The sequence below is a fragment of the Mixophyes fleayi genome, unplaced genomic scaffold (genome assembly GCF_038048845.1).
Source record: "Mixophyes fleayi isolate aMixFle1 unplaced genomic scaffold, aMixFle1.hap1 Scaffold_2723, whole genome shotgun sequence".
In the NCBI taxonomy this organism is placed as follows: domain Eukaryota; kingdom Metazoa; phylum Chordata; class Amphibia; order Anura; family Limnodynastidae; genus Mixophyes; species Mixophyes fleayi.
Window position 1 is genome coordinate 1 of NW_027446800.1, and position 15,044 is coordinate 15,044.

A 15,044-nucleotide genomic window follows, 5' to 3' on the forward strand; every position below is an offset into this window, starting at 1 on the left:
TCGTCTCCCCAGGCAATTAATCACACTGTCTGCCCAGCTTCTTTCGGAATATTCACAGCATGTCACAGAAACAGCACTTCAAGGTGCATCACAATTGTTTCTCGGGCCACCGGCAAGTAAATAGAAAAGGAAGCTGCATGCTGCAACAGCAGCAGGGTTCTAAAAGGTGTGTGTCATAATCCTCACTTGCCTTTATTATGTCACTGGGTCCACAAGAGGGAGACACACTACGTCAGATTAATAGTTTCATTCATTCGGAGATCCAATTGAATTTGCAAATCACAAGTTGCTCCATTAAAGGAATAATTGGATCAATTCAGTAATCCTTTTGGACAAAGAAAAGGGTCTTCTTATCTGCAAATGCTTGTTTGCTAAAAGAGATAAGAAACAAAACAACAAAAAGACACAATAAATTGACACGAAATAAGACACAGGAGACAAAAATCTGTTCTTATGTTTTTTTGTTGCTGAAAAGAGACATGATTCTATTTTTTGATAACTGGATAAGAGAAGTGCACCGGTCCTGGAAGTACTGCAATACCAGGTCAATGCGTGGAGTGGACAGAGCAAGCTCTTCTTCCATCTCCCTGTTCTAAAAATCCATTTAATATATGGCCCCCAGATAGGGGGCGTATCAGATATTAAACTGATAAGAACAGATACTACACTTGATCTTAGCCAAAAGGCCGAGAAGCGATAACCTGAAAAGGGACCCAGGAAAGCGCCCGCTTCTCAGGCTAGGCCTGACAACTGTAGGAGACAGCCACGCCACACGCCGTATACTTTCTTCAGCGGCGGCCCACAACACTCCATTGCTGCACATTCTAGGCCCGACTAGCCTGAAAAGCCTGACACCTTCACTGGGACCCTCTTTACACCTCTCTGTCTGCAAAGGCACGCACATGAGCCGAGGACTTTTCAAACGAGATGCCTGCAAAATTTGCATTAACTCCTCCCCTTGACCATAAGTGCAACGACGCCCGCTGATTAGTCGGCCTGCCGTTCCGTCCTCGTCTCCCCAGGCAATTAATCACACTGTCTGCCCAGCTTCTTTCGGAATATTCACAGCATGTCACAGAAACAGCACTTCAAGGTGCATCACAATTGTTTCTCGGGCCACCGGCAAGTAAATAGAAAAGGAAGCTGCATGCTGCAACAGCAGCAGGGTTCTAAAAGGTGTGTGTCATAATCCTCACTTGCCTTTATTATGTCACTGGGTCCACAAGAGGGAGACACACTACGTCAGATTAATAGTTTCATTCATTCGGAGATCCAATTGAATTTGCAAATCACAAGTTGCTCCATTAAAGGAATAATTGGATCAATTCAGTAATCCTTTTGGACAAAGAAAAGGGTCTTCTTATCTGCAAATGCTTGTTTGCTAAAAGAGATAAGAAACAAAACAACAAAAAGACACAATAAATTGACACGAAATAAGACACAGGAGACAAAAATCTGTTCTTATGTTTTTTTGTTGCTGAAAAGAGACATGATTCTATTTTTTGATAACTGGATAAGAGAAGTGCACCGGTCCTGGAAGTACTGCAATACCAGGTCAATGCGTGGAGTGGACAGAGCAAGCTCTTCTTCCATCTCCCTGTTCTAAAAATCCATTTAATATATGGCCCCCAGATAGGGGGCGTATCAGATATTAAACTGATAAGAACAGATACTACACTTGATCTTAGCCAAAAGGCCGAGAAGCGATAACCTGAAAAGGGACCCAGGAAAGCGCCCGCTTCTCAGGCTAGGCCTGACAACTGTAGGAGACAGCCACGCCACACGCCGTATACTTTCTTCAGCGGCGGCCCACAACACTCCATTGCTGCACATTCTAGGCCCGACTAGCCTGAAAAGCCTGACACCTTCACTGGGACCCTCTTTACACCTCTCTGTCTGCAAAGGCACGCACATGAGCCGAGGACTTTTCAAACGAGATGCCTGCAAAATTTGCATTAACTCCTCCCCTTGACCATAAGTGCAACGACGCCCGCTGATTAGTCGGCCTGCCGTTCCGTCCTCGTCTCCCCAGGCAATTAATCACACTGTCTGCCCAGCTTCTTTCGGAATATTCACAGCATGTCACAGAAACAGCACTTCAAGGTGCATCACAATTGTTTCTCGGGCCACCGGCAAGTAAATAGAAAAGGAAGCTGCATGCTGCAACAGCAGCAGGGTTCTAAAAGGTGTGTGTCATAATCCTCACTTGCCTTTATTATGTCACTGGGTCCACAAGAGGGAGACACACTACGTCAGATTAATAGTTTCATTCATTCGGAGATCCAATTGAATTTGCAAATCACAAGTTGCTCCATTAAAGGAATAATTGGATCAATTCAGTAATCCTTTTGGACAAAGAAAAGGGTCTTCTTATCTGCAAATGCTTGTTTGCTAAAAGAGATAAGAAACAAAACAACAAAAAGACACAATAAATTGACACGAAATAAGACACAGGAGACAAAAATCTGTTCTTATGTTTTTTTGTTGCTGAAAAGAGACATGATTCTATTTTTTGATAACTGGATAAGAGAAGTGCACCGGTCCTGGAAGTACTGCAATACCAGGTCAATGCGTGGAGTGGACAGAGCAAGCTCTTCTTCCATCTCCCTGTTCTAAAAATCCATTTAATATATGGCCCCCAGATAGGGGGCGTATCAGATATTAAACTGATAAGAACAGATTTTTTGATTGAAAAAGTAGCTTTATTTTGTATAAAGTACAAAAAACACAGTTCATACATTTCATTCAAGTGTACGCAGTACACCGTAAGACATGATCATGCATACGTTTTAGTACAATACAGGGCATAAAGTACAAGACATGACATCCTACACTATATACATCAAGTACTGCACTAACCATTCAAACTTTACAGTGTATTACAGTGCAATAAAATAACGTTGGGTGTGAGGGGGAGGTAGGTGAGAGGGGTAGGGTGATGGAGTCACGAGCAAAAAGTTTTTATTGAGGACAGACACAAAGGGAAGGGTGCATAAATAGACATGACATTCAATAATACTTCATGCTGTGAAGGGGAATGGGTTGGAGGGGGAAAGGGAGGGGAGCACAAACCAAAGTTTTTTATTGAAAATAGACACAATGGGGAGGAGGAGAAGAGGAGACAACAATCAATCAATTACAATCAATCGTCGTCTTCATCTTCCTCAGGACTGTCAAGGGTGTTATAGTCTCTTAACAGGCTATGGATAAGCCTGCGACAGTCCTGGATGGTCATCTTCTCCCGCTTCAAGATGAGGCGGTTCCTGGCAAGCCACATAGCGTCCTTAAAACAGTTCATAAGGCGCCAGGCCTCCTGGATTGCCTCAACGGTGTGAGTCCCAGGAAATAATCCATAAAATACCGAATGGTATGAAAGGCAAGTCCTGGGCACACTGTCCTTAAGTTCATGTTCCAGGGCATCCAACAATGCCTGTGCAGTGGGACAGTCCCAAAAGATATGTTGAGCAGTCTCCCTCTTGGTAATACAAAAGGGGCAGTGAACATATCTGCACAGGTTTCGGGAGTGCATAAATGTCCTGAGAGGCAAACCCCCCTGAATGGCCATCCATGCAATGTCTTTATGTCCATTAGTCAGTCTCTTAGAGGCCACATTCTCCCAAACATGTTTGGCCGTGGCCACAGGGAGCCCTGGAACAGACTCCATAATGTCCTTAGCTCTGATGAGCTTGTGGATAGTTTTAGGTTTCCACAAGTCTGGTTTAAGTCCCTCCAGATGGTGCTCCCTCACAAATTGTCCAACATCCAGGTAAAACCAAGGTGTAGTCCAGTTGTAAGGGAAGGAGCTGTCCCACTTGTCCCAACCAAGTTTCCTCCAAAGAGGAAGAAGGAAAAAGCGTGACATGGACTTCCCAGCAGAGCAAACGTTCTTTTCAAGGAGTGTCCTGCGGATACAGTTGCAAACAAAGAAGGCCCGCAGCATGGTGGGGATATCAGGGATCCCTTTCCCACCTTTGTGGGGCTCCTTGTACATAACAGACCGCTTCACTCTGTCCATTTTGGAGCCCCAGATGAAGTGAAAGACTGTCCTCGTGATGGTCTTACAGACGGCAGCAAGAGGTGGCCAAGCTTGGGCCGTGTACTGAAGAACGGGAAGAATCTCGTTGCGCAGTACCAGTGCTTTCCCTTCGATGGTAAGAAGTCTGAGGCTCCACAGTCCAATCTTTTGCCGGACCGTTGCCAGTCTCTCTTCCCAGCACTTCAGGGCCGCCTCCTCTCCACCGAACCAAACTCCAAGAATTTTGATGAAGTCCGGCTTGATTGTGAAGGGAAATGCAGCGGGGGATGACAAGTGCCACTGCCCGAATAGCATGGCCTCTGACTTCCCGCAGTTGACTTTTGCCCCTGAAGCTTGGCCGAAGTTGTTGCAGGTCTGGACGAGTGCTGCCACCGAACGCTGATCAGCGCAGAAGACAGTGACGTCGTCCATGTAGAGCGAACACTTGGCCTCTAGTCGGTCTGGACCCGGTGCGGTGATCCCTCTGATCTCTGGGTTTCGCCTGATGGACATCGCAAAGAGCTCTATACAACAGACAAAAAGGAGAGGTGAAAGAGGGCAGCCTTGTCTGACCCCAGACAGTACAGAGAAGGGGTCAGTCTTCCAGCCGTTCACCAACACAGAGCTGTAAATATCAAGGTACATCAGGTTAACATAAGAACAAAACATATCACCCAATCCAAACCTGCACAGAACCTTACGCATAAAACCATGAGAGACACGATCAAAGGCCTTCTCCTGATCAAGACTGACCAGGGCCACATGTGCATGGCGGTCTTTGATATAATGAACCGTGTCCCTCAGCAGCGCAAGGCTGTCTGCAATCCTTCTACCAGGAATGCCACAAGTCTGATCAGGATGAACAATTCGCCCAATGACAACCTTTAGCCTGTTGGCTAGTACCTTGGCCAAAATCTTGTAGTCCACGTTCAGGAGGGAGATGGGCCTCCAATTTTTGAGGTCACATCTCTCTCCCTTGCGCTTATACAAAATCGTGATCAAGCCCTCTCTCAGAGTAGGAGGCATCCTGCCCTCCACCACCATCTCCTCATACAGCTCTAACAGGTCCGGGCCAATGAGGTCCCACAGCGCTACATAGAGCTCGGCTGGGAGGCCATCACTGCCCGGGGTCCTGCCCGGCCTAAAGGATTTAGCGGCAGAGTGCAGCTCCCCCAAGGTGAGGGGGGCATCCATAGCTGCCCTACCTGTAGGATCAATAGGGTTAGTGATACCTGACAGGAAAGATTCAGCTGCGTCGTCGTCTGTAGTCTTAGGGGAGTAGAGTTTGCCGTAGTAGTCTGTGACGACTCCCATGACGCCCTCCTTCCCCCTCCTGGGGGTGCCAGACTCGTCCCGCAGTTCAGTCAGGGGCGTGTGGCCGGAGTGGAGTTTTCTGAAAAAGAAAGAATTACATTTCTCACCCTTCTCCAGATTCTCCACCTTGGAACGGAAGACGATGCGATTGGCCTCTTCCTCGAAGTGCCTTTTCAGGCCCCCTTTGGCCTCAGCCAGATCATCCTTCACATCCCAGCCGCAGAGTTGGAGATCCAGCAGGGACTGCAGCTGACGCTGAAGTCTCCTGAAGTTTCTCTTCCTCTCGCACGCCTGTTGGCGGCCTTTAGCCTGAAAGAAACTGCGAAACTTGCCCTTGACATACTCCCACCAGTTAGACATACAGTCAAAATACATTTTGTCATTTTTCCACATTACATAGGCATCCCTCAGCTCAACCATCACCTCTTCCTTTCCCAGCAGAGCGCAGTTCAGCTTCCAAGAGCCAGGGCCGGGAGGGAACCCGTGACCCAGAACACCTTCAAAGAGAATGGCCCTATGATCAGAGAAAAAGCAGGGAACCATGACATGCCTGTTTTGTCTTACCGCTCTCGATGTAAACACAAAGTCAATCCGGGAACGCACTGAGCCATCGGGGCGGCTCCAAGTATAATTCACAGAGCCGGCCCCCATAGATCCCACTGCATCCCGCAAGGATGCTTCGGCTACCATCTCCTGCAACAACCTGGAAGAAACATCAAGTTTAGCATTAGTACAAGAACTCCTACCATCTTCCTCTATAGGACAGTTAAAGTCCCCAGCCATCACTACCGCCCTGGTGGTTGCGAGCTGGGCCCGCAGGGTCTGGAAAAGCTCCAAACGCTCATTCTTACCCGGGGATGCATACACACAGATAAGCCTGATAGGCTCACCCGCCCAGGAGCCATCTACGATAAGCAATCTGCCGCAGACAAACTCCTGAACGGAATCTAATGTGAAGAGGCTTCCCCTGATAAGAATGGCGACCCCTGCAGACTTACAGTCACTCCCCCCAGACCAATAGGAGGGCCCGTGAGACCACTGCCTCCCCAGATGCCTGTAGGAACTAGAGAAAGGGAGAGAACATTCCTGCAACATGTAAACATCACATTTCTGACTGTCAAGAAAGGTAAACACAGACTGACGTCTAATCTTATCCTTCACACTCCTCACATTAATGGTAAAAAGAGAAAAGTTAGCCATTAGTTGGGAGAAAAAAGAGAGTTAGCACAGTCAATACATCAGTTACCCTCCTTGTCCGGTGGGACTTGGTCCGGTCTGCCCGTGTCCCCTTCAGGTGGGAGCAGACCTTTCTCCTCTAGCTGGTCGAATAGGCAGATTTGGGGCAGTTGTAGGAATTCTTCCTCCTCCTGCTCAGAATCCAGCAGCTCATCCACCATCTCTACCAGGGCCCCCTCTGACGGGAGAGGGTCCTCTTCCAGCTCGATTGCCTTTTTCTTGGAAGGGTCAGAGTCGCCAGCTGGGCTGTCCAGCTCTTTCCGCTTCCTTCTTTGTTTGTTCTCATCACCTGCAGACACAAGAGGGAGGAGGGGGGGGAAATCCTCCAGGGAAAGGGAGGGAGCTGCAGTAGCGGTGGAGGGGGTTAGTGCTACTGCAGGGGGGGGGGGTGTTGTGACAGCGGGGAGGGAGGGGGGTGCTGTCACAACAGGGGTGGGAGATATCTTACCAGCTCTTGGCTGCGGTGTGGGCTTCTGTTGCTTCCTCTGGGCTGGCTTGGGCTGCAGGGCAGGGGTAGGTCCGCTTTCCGGCAGTCCGATCCCGGCAGCTGCAGCGTAGGATCTGGCCCTCTGGGGGCAGTCCCTGTAGATGTGGCTGGCCAGGCCGCAGAGGTTGCAAAAATCTGTTCTTATGTTTTTTTGTTGCTGAAAAGAGACATGATTCTATTTTTTGATAACTGGATAAGAGAAGTGCACCGGTCCTGGAAGTACTGCAATACCAGGTCAATGCGTGGAGTGGACAGAGCAAGCTCTTCTTCCATCTCCCTGTTCTAAAAATCCATTTAATATATGGCCCCCAGATAGGGGGCGTATCAGATATTAAACTGATAAGAACAGATACTACACTTGATCTTAGCCAAAAGGCCGAGAAGCGATAACCTGAAAAGGGACCCAGGAAAGCGCCCGCTTCTCAGGCTAGGCCTGACAACTGTAGGAGACAGCCACGCCACACGCCGTATACTTTCTTCAGCGGCGGCCCACAACACTCCATTGCTGCACATTCTAGGCCCGACTAGCCTGAAAAGCCTGACACCTTCACTGGGACCCTCTTTACACCTCTCTGTCTGCAAAGGCACGCACATGAGCCGAGGACTTTTCAAACGAGATGCCTGCAAAATTTGCATTAACTCCTCCCCTTGACCATAAGTGCAACGACGCCCGCTGATTAGTCGGCCTGCCGTTCCGTCCTCGTCTCCCCAGGCAATTAATCACACTGTCTGCCCAGCTTCTTTCGGAATATTCACAGCATGTCACAGAAACAGCACTTCAAGGTGCATCACAATTGTTTCTCGGGCCACCGGCAAGTAAATAGAAAAGGAAGCTGCATGCTGCAACAGCAGCAGGGTTCTAAAAGGTGTGTGTCATAATCCTCACTTGCCTTTATTATGTCACTGGGTCCACAAGAGGGAGACACACTACGTCAGATTAATAGTTTCATTCATTCGGAGATCCAATTGAATTTGCAAATCACAAGTTGCTCCATTAAAGGAATAATTGGATCAATTCAGTAATCCTTTTGGACAAAGAAAAGGGTCTTCTTATCTGCAAATGCTTGTTTGCTAAAAGAGATAAGAAACAAAACAACAAAAAGACACAATAAATTGACACGAAATAAGACACAGGAGACAAAAATCTGTTCTTATGTTTTTTTGTTGCTGAAAAGAGACATGATTCTATTTTTTGATAACTGGATAAGAGAAGTGCACCGGTCCTGGAAGTACTGCAATACCAGGTCAATGCGTGGAGTGGACAGAGCAAGCTCTTCTTCCATCTCCCTGTTCTAAAAATCCATTTAATATATGGCCCCCAGATAGGGGGCGTATCAGATATTAAACTGATAAGAACAGATACTACACTTGATCTTAGCCAAAAGGCCGAGAAGCGATAACCTGAAAAGGGACCCAGGAAAGCGCCCGCTTCTCAGGCTAGGCCTGACAACTGTAGGAGACAGCCACGCCACACGCCGTATACTTTCTTCAGCGGCGGCCCACAACACTCCATTGCTGCACATTCTAGGCCCGACTAGCCTGAAAAGCCTGACACCTTCACTGGGACCCTCTTTACACCTCTCTGTCTGCAAAGGCACGCACATGAGCCGAGGACTTTTCAAACGAGATGCCTGCAAAATTTGCATTAACTCCTCCCCTTGACCATAAGTGCAACGACGCCCGCTGATTAGTCGGCCTGCCGTTCCGTCCTCGTCTCCCCAGGCAATTAATCACACTGTCTGCCCAGCTTCTTTCGGAATATTCACAGCATGTCACAGAAACAGCACTTCAAGGTGCATCACAATTGTTTCTCGGGCCACCGGCAAGTAAATAGAAAAGGAAGCTGCATGCTGCAACAGCAGCAGGGTTCTAAAAGGTGTGTGTCATAATCCTCACTTGCCTTTATTATGTCACTGGGTCCACAAGAGGGAGACACACTACGTCAGATTAATAGTTTCATTCATTCGGAGATCCAATTGAATTTGCAAATCACAAGTTGCTCCATTAAAGGAATAATTGGATCAATTCAGTAATCCTTTTGGACAAAGAAAAGGGTCTTCTTATCTGCAAATGCTTGTTTGCTAAAAGAGATAAGAAACAAAACAACAAAAAGACACAATAAATTGACACGAAATAAGACACAGGAGACAAAAATCTGTTCTTATGTTTTTTTGTTGCTGAAAAGAGACATGATTCTATTTTTTGATAACTGGATAAGAGAAGTGCACCGGTCCTGGAAGTACTGCAATACCAGGTCAATGCGTGGAGTGGACAGAGCAAGCTCTTCTTCCATCTCCCTGTTCTAAAAATCCATTTAATATATGGCCCCCAGATAGGGGGCGTATCAGATATTAAACTGATAAGAACAGATTTTTTTTTTTTTTTTTTTTTTTTTTTTTTTTTTTTTTTTTTTTTTTTTTTTTTATTTAAAGCCTTGAGCTCGTCCCTTGTGCACGAAAAAAATGAGTAAATACCCAAAAAACATGCACAAGAGTTTTCGGTGCGTGGTCCTCCCTCCGGAGAGGAAGGACCCTGGTCCTCGACCCCCAGAACCAAAAAGGTCACTTAGGGGCCGGGGTCGTCTGATTCCCTTCGCCGCAAAGCTAGGGGAGCCTCTTAGCCCCTGGGATCCGCCGAAGCTTCACCCAGTGCTCGGTGTGCCGATTGGGTACGGCCCCAGCCGGGTGGCTGGGCGGGGTTGGACCCTCGTCGCCGCGAAGCTAGGAGGGCCCCATTAGTCCCTGGGATCTGCCGGAGCTTCACCCAGGACTCAAGCCGAGTGGGTACGGCCCCAGCCAGGTGGCTGGGCAGGGTTGGACCCTCGTCGCCGCAAAGCTAGGAGGGCCCCATTAGTCCCTGGGATCTGCCGGAGCTTCACCCAGGACTCAAGCCGAGTGGGTACGGCCCCAGCCGGGTGGCTGGGCTAGTATGGGCCCCCTTGGCCTGCCACACTAGGGGACCCATTTTGCCCCTGAGATCCGCCGGAGCTTCACCCTGGGCCGGGTATAAAAATTTTCTTGCCCAGCCAAAAAGGTCCGGGCAAAGAATAGAGCATTGCTTAGGAGAAAGAGGTCAGAAGTGCGTGGGTGCCAACAGAATCACGTTGTATCTATATTAAGGTCTCCTGACCCGTGATTTATGGCCCCCCGGGTTTCCAGTCCGGATGCACATTTGTCCCAGCCTTTCAAAGCTGCATTCCAGCCCTCTAGTTAAAGAGGCAAGTGCTGATCTGCCACAACTGCACTTGATCTTAGCCAAAAGGCCGAGAAGCGATAACCTGAAAAGGGACCCAGGAAAGCGCCCGCTTCTCAGGCTAGGCCTGACAACTGTAGGAGACAGCCACGCCACACGCCGTATACTTTCTTCAGCGGCGGCCCACAACACTCCATTGCTGCACATTCTAGGCCCGACTAGCCTGAAAAGCCTGACACCTTCACTGGGACCCTCTTTACACCTCTCTGTCTGCAAAGGCACGCACATGAGCCGAGGACTTTTCAAACGAGATGCCTGCAAAATTTGCATTAACTCCTCCCCTTGACCATAAGTGCAACGACGCCCGCTGATTAGTCGGCCTGCCGTTCCGTCCTCGTCTCCCCAGGCAATTAATCACACTGTCTGCCCAGCTTCTTTCGGAATATTCACAGCATGTCACAGAAACAGCACTTCAAGGTGCATCACAATTGTTTCTCGGGCCACCGGCAAGTAAATAGAAAAGGAAGCTGCATGCTGCAACAGCAGCAGGGTTCTAAAAGGTGTGTGTCATAATCCTCACTTGCCTTTATTATGTCACTGGGTCCACAAGAGGGAGACACACTACGTCAGATTAATAGTTTCATTCATTCGGAGATCCAATTGAATTTGCAAATCACAAGTTGCTCCATTAAAGGAATAATTGGATCAATTCAGTAATCCTTTTGGACAAAGAAAAGGGTCTTCTTATCTGCAAATGCTTGTTTGCTAAAAGAGATAAGAAACAAAACAACAAAAAGACACAATAAATTGACACGAAATAAGACACAGGAGACAAAAATCTGTTCTTATGTTTTTTTGTTGCTGAAAAGAGACATGATTCTATTTTTTGATAACTGGATAAGAGAAGTGCACCGGTCCTGGAAGTACTGCAATACCAGGTCAATGCGTGGAGTGGACAGAGCAAGCTCTTCTTCCATCTCCCTGTTCTAAAAATCCATTTAATATATGGCCCCCAGATAGGGGGCGTATCAGATATTAAACTGATAAGAACAGATACTACACTTGATCTTAGCCAAAAGGCCGAGAAGCGATAACCTGAAAAGGGACCCAGGAAAGCGCCCGCTTCTCAGGCTAGGCCTGACAACTGTAGGAGACAGCCACGCCACACGCCGTATACTTTCTTCAGCGGCGGCCCACAACACTCCATTGCTGCACATTCTAGGCCCGACTAGCCTGAAAAGCCTGACACCTTCACTGGGACCCTCTTTACACCTCTCTGTCTGCAAAGGCACGCACATGAGCCGAGGACTTTTCAAACGAGATGCCTGCAAAATTTGCATTAACTCCTCCCCTTGACCATAAGTGCAACGACGCCCGCTGATTAGTCGGCCTGCCGTTCCGTCCTCGTCTCCCCAGGCAATTAATCACACTGTCTGCCCAGCTTCTTTCGGAATATTCACAGCATGTCACAGAAACAGCACTTCAAGGTGCATCACAATTGTTTCTCGGGCCACCGGCAAGTAAATAGAAAAGGAAGCTGCATGCTGCAACAGCAGCAGGGTTCTAAAAGGTGTGTGTCATAATCCTCACTTGCCTTTATTATGTCACTGGGTCCACAAGAGGGAGACACACTACGTCAGATTAATAGTTTCATTCATTCGGAGATCCAATTGAATTTGCAAATCACAAGTTGCTCCATTAAAGGAATAATTGGATCAATTCAGTAATCCTTTTGGACAAAGAAAAGGGTCTTCTTATCTGCAAATGCTTGTTTGCTAAAAGAGATAAGAAACAAAACAACAAAAAGACACAATAAATTGACACGAAATAAGACACAGGAGACAAAAATCTGTTCTTATGTTTTTTTGTTGCTGAAAAGAGACATGATTCTATTTTTTGATAACTGGATAAGAGAAGTGCACCGGTCCTGGAAGTACTGCAATACCAGGTCAATGCGTGGAGTGGACAGAGCAAGCTCTTCTTCCATCTCCCTGTTCTAAAAATCCATTTAATATATGGCCCCCAGATAGGGGGCGTATCAGATATTAAACTGATAAGAACAGATACTACACTTGATCTTAGCCAAAAGGCCGAGAAGCGATAACCTGAAAAGGGACCCAGGAAAGCGCCCGCTTCTCAGGCTAGGCCTGACAACTGTAGGAGACAGCCACGCCACACGCCGTATACTTTCTTCAGCGGCGGCCCACAACACTCCATTGCTGCACATTCTAGGCCCGACTAGCCTGAAAAGCCTGACACCTTCACTGGGACCCTCTTTACACCTCTCTGTCTGCAAAGGCACGCACATGAGCCGAGGACTTTTCAAACGAGATGCCTGCAAAATTTGCATTAACTCCTCCCCTTGACCATAAGTGCAACGACGCCCGCTGATTAGTCGGCCTGCCGTTCCGTCCTCGTCTCCCCAGGCAATTAATCACACTGTCTGCCCAGCTTCTTTCGGAATATTCACAGCATGTCACAGAAACAGCACTTCAAGGTGCATCACAATTGTTTCTCGGGCCACCGGCAAGTAAATAGAAAAGGAAGCTGCATGCTGCAACAGCAGCAGGGTTCTAAAAGGTGTGTGTCATAATCCTCACTTGCCTTTATTATGTCACTGGGTCCACAAGAGGGAGACACACTACGTCAGATTAATAGTTTCATTCATTCGGAGATCCAATTGAATTTGCAAATCACAAGTTGCTCCATTAAAGGAATAATTGGATCAATTCAGTAATCCTTTTGGACAAAGAAAAGGGTCTTCTTATCTGCAAATGCTTGTTTGCTAAAAGAGATAAGAAACAAAACAACAAAAAGACACAATAAATTGACACGAAATAAGACACAGGAGACAAAAATCTGTTCTTATGTTTTTTTGTTGCTGAAAAGAGACATGATTCTATTTTTTGATAACTGGATAAGAGAAGTGCACCGGTCCTGGAAGTACTGCAATACCAGGTCAATGCGTGGAGTGGACAGAGCAAGCTCTTCTTCCATCTCCCTGTTCTAAAAATCCATTTAATATATGGCCCCCAGATAGGGGGCGTATCAGATATTAAACTGATAAGAACAGATACTACACTTGATCTTAGCCAAAAGGCCGAGAAGCGATAACCTGAAAAGGGACCCAGGAAAGCGCCCGCTTCTCAGGCTAGGCCTGACAACTGTAGGAGACAGCCACGCCACACGCCGTATACTTTCTTCAGCGGCGGCCCACAACACTCCATTGCTGCACATTCTAGGCCCGACTAGCCTGAAAAGCCTGACACCTTCACTGGGACCCTCTTTACACCTCTCTGTCTGCAAAGGCACGCACATGAGCCGAGGACTTTTCAAACGAGATGCCTGCAAAATTTGCATTAACTCCTCCCCTTGACCATAAGTGCAACGACGCCCGCTGATTAGTCGGCCTGCCGTTCCGTCCTCGTCTCCCCAGGCAATTAATCACACTGTCTGCCCAGCTTCTTTCGGAATATTCACAGCATGTCACAGAAACAGCACTTCAAGGTGCATCACAATTGTTTCTCGGGCCACCGGCAAGTAAATAGAAAAGGAAGCTGCATGCTGCAACAGCAGCAGGGTTCTAAAAGGTGTGTGTCATAATCCTCACTTGCCTTTATTATGTCACTGGGTCCACAAGAGGGAGACACACTACGTCAGATTAATAGTTTCATTCATTCGGAGATCCAATTGAATTTGCAAATCACAAGTTGCTCCATTAAAGGAATAATTGGATCAATTCAGTAATCCTTTTGGACAAAGAAAAGGGTCTTCTTATCTGCAAATGCTTGTTTGCTAAAAGAGATAAGAAACAAAACAACAAAAAGACACAATAAATTGACACGAAATAAGACACAGGAGACAAAAATCTGTTCTTATGTTTTTTTGTTGCTGAAAAGAGACATGATTCTATTTTTTGATAACTGGATAAGAGAAGTGCACCGGTCCTGGAAGTACTGCAATACCAGGTCAATGCGTGGAGTGGACAGAGCAAGCTCTTCTTCCATCTCCCTGTTCTAAAAATCCATTTAATATATGGCCCCCAGATAGGGGGCGTATCAGATATTAAACTGATAAGAACAGATACTACACTTGATCTTAGCCAAAAGGCCGAGAAGCGATAACCTGAAAAGGGACCCAGGAAAGCGCCCGCTTCTCAGGCTAGGCCTGACAACTGTAGGAGACAGCCACGCCACACGCCGTATACTTTCTTCAGCGGCGGCCCACAACACTCCATTGCTGCACATTCTAGGCCCGACTAGCCTGAAAAGCCTGACACCTTCACTGGGACCCTCTTTACACCTCTCTGTCTGCAAAGGCACGCACATGAGCCGAGGACTTTTCAAACGAGATGCCTGCAAAATTTGCATTAACTCCTCCCCTTGACCATAAGTGCAACGACGCCCGCTGATTAGTCGGCCTGCCGTTCCGTCCTCGTCTCCCCAGGCAATTAATCACACTGTCTGCCCAGCTTCTTTCGGAATATTCACAGCATGTCACAGAAACAGCACTTCAAGGTGCATCACAATTGTTTCTCGGGCCACCGGCAAGTAAATAGAAAAGGAAGCTGCATGCTGCAACAGCAGCAGGGTTCTAAAAGGTGTGTGTCATAATCCTCACTTGCCTTTATTATGTCACTGGGTCCACAAGAGGGAGACACACTACGTCAGATTAATAGTTTCATTCATTCGGAGATCCAATTGAATTTGCAAATCACAAGTTGCTCCATTAAAGGAATAATTGGATCAATTCAGTAATCCTTTTGGACAAAGAAAAGGGTCTTCTTATCTGCAAATGCTT

At 47.3% G+C, this 15,044-nt stretch overlaps 8 non-coding genes and 2 pseudogenes across 8 annotated transcripts; all 10 read right to left on the reverse strand.

Moving 5' to 3' along the window:
* Window positions 1-507: 507 nt before the first annotated feature.
* Window positions 508-698, reverse strand: LOC142126675 (U2 spliceosomal RNA). The gene has a single exon (XR_012685236.1). It is a non-coding gene; the product is annotated as a U2 spliceosomal RNA (small nuclear RNA).
* Window positions 699-1,517: 819 nt separating this feature from the next.
* Window positions 1,518-1,708, reverse strand: LOC142126688 (U2 spliceosomal RNA). Its single transcript, XR_012685247.1, has one exon. It is a non-coding gene; the product is annotated as a U2 spliceosomal RNA (small nuclear RNA).
* An 819-nt stretch (window positions 1,709-2,527) lies between these two features.
* On the reverse strand, window positions 2,528-2,700 carry LOC142126694 (U2 spliceosomal RNA; annotated as a pseudogene).
* A 4,549-nt stretch (window positions 2,701-7,249) lies between these two features.
* Window positions 7,250-7,440, reverse strand: LOC142126700 (U2 spliceosomal RNA). The gene has a single exon (XR_012685253.1). It is a non-coding gene; the product is annotated as a U2 spliceosomal RNA (small nuclear RNA).
* An 819-nt stretch (window positions 7,441-8,259) lies between these two features.
* On the reverse strand, window positions 8,260-8,450 carry LOC142126708 (U2 spliceosomal RNA). The gene has a single exon (XR_012685254.1). It is a non-coding gene; the product is annotated as a U2 spliceosomal RNA (small nuclear RNA).
* An 819-nt stretch (window positions 8,451-9,269) lies between these two features.
* On the reverse strand, window positions 9,270-9,440 carry LOC142126701 (U2 spliceosomal RNA; annotated as a pseudogene).
* Window positions 9,441-11,145: 1,705 nt separating this feature from the next.
* Window positions 11,146-11,336, reverse strand: LOC142126710 (U2 spliceosomal RNA). The gene has a single exon (XR_012685255.1). It is a non-coding gene; the product is annotated as a U2 spliceosomal RNA (small nuclear RNA).
* Window positions 11,337-12,155: 819 nt separating this feature from the next.
* LOC142126677 (U2 spliceosomal RNA) lies at window positions 12,156-12,346 on the reverse strand. The gene has a single exon (XR_012685237.1). It is a non-coding gene; the product is annotated as a U2 spliceosomal RNA (small nuclear RNA).
* Window positions 12,347-13,165: 819 nt separating this feature from the next.
* LOC142126678 (U2 spliceosomal RNA) lies at window positions 13,166-13,356 on the reverse strand. Its single transcript, XR_012685238.1, has one exon. It is a non-coding gene; the product is annotated as a U2 spliceosomal RNA (small nuclear RNA).
* An 819-nt stretch (window positions 13,357-14,175) lies between these two features.
* Window positions 14,176-14,366, reverse strand: LOC142126679 (U2 spliceosomal RNA). Its single transcript, XR_012685239.1, has one exon. It is a non-coding gene; the product is annotated as a U2 spliceosomal RNA (small nuclear RNA).
* Window positions 14,367-15,044: the final 678 nt, after the last annotated feature.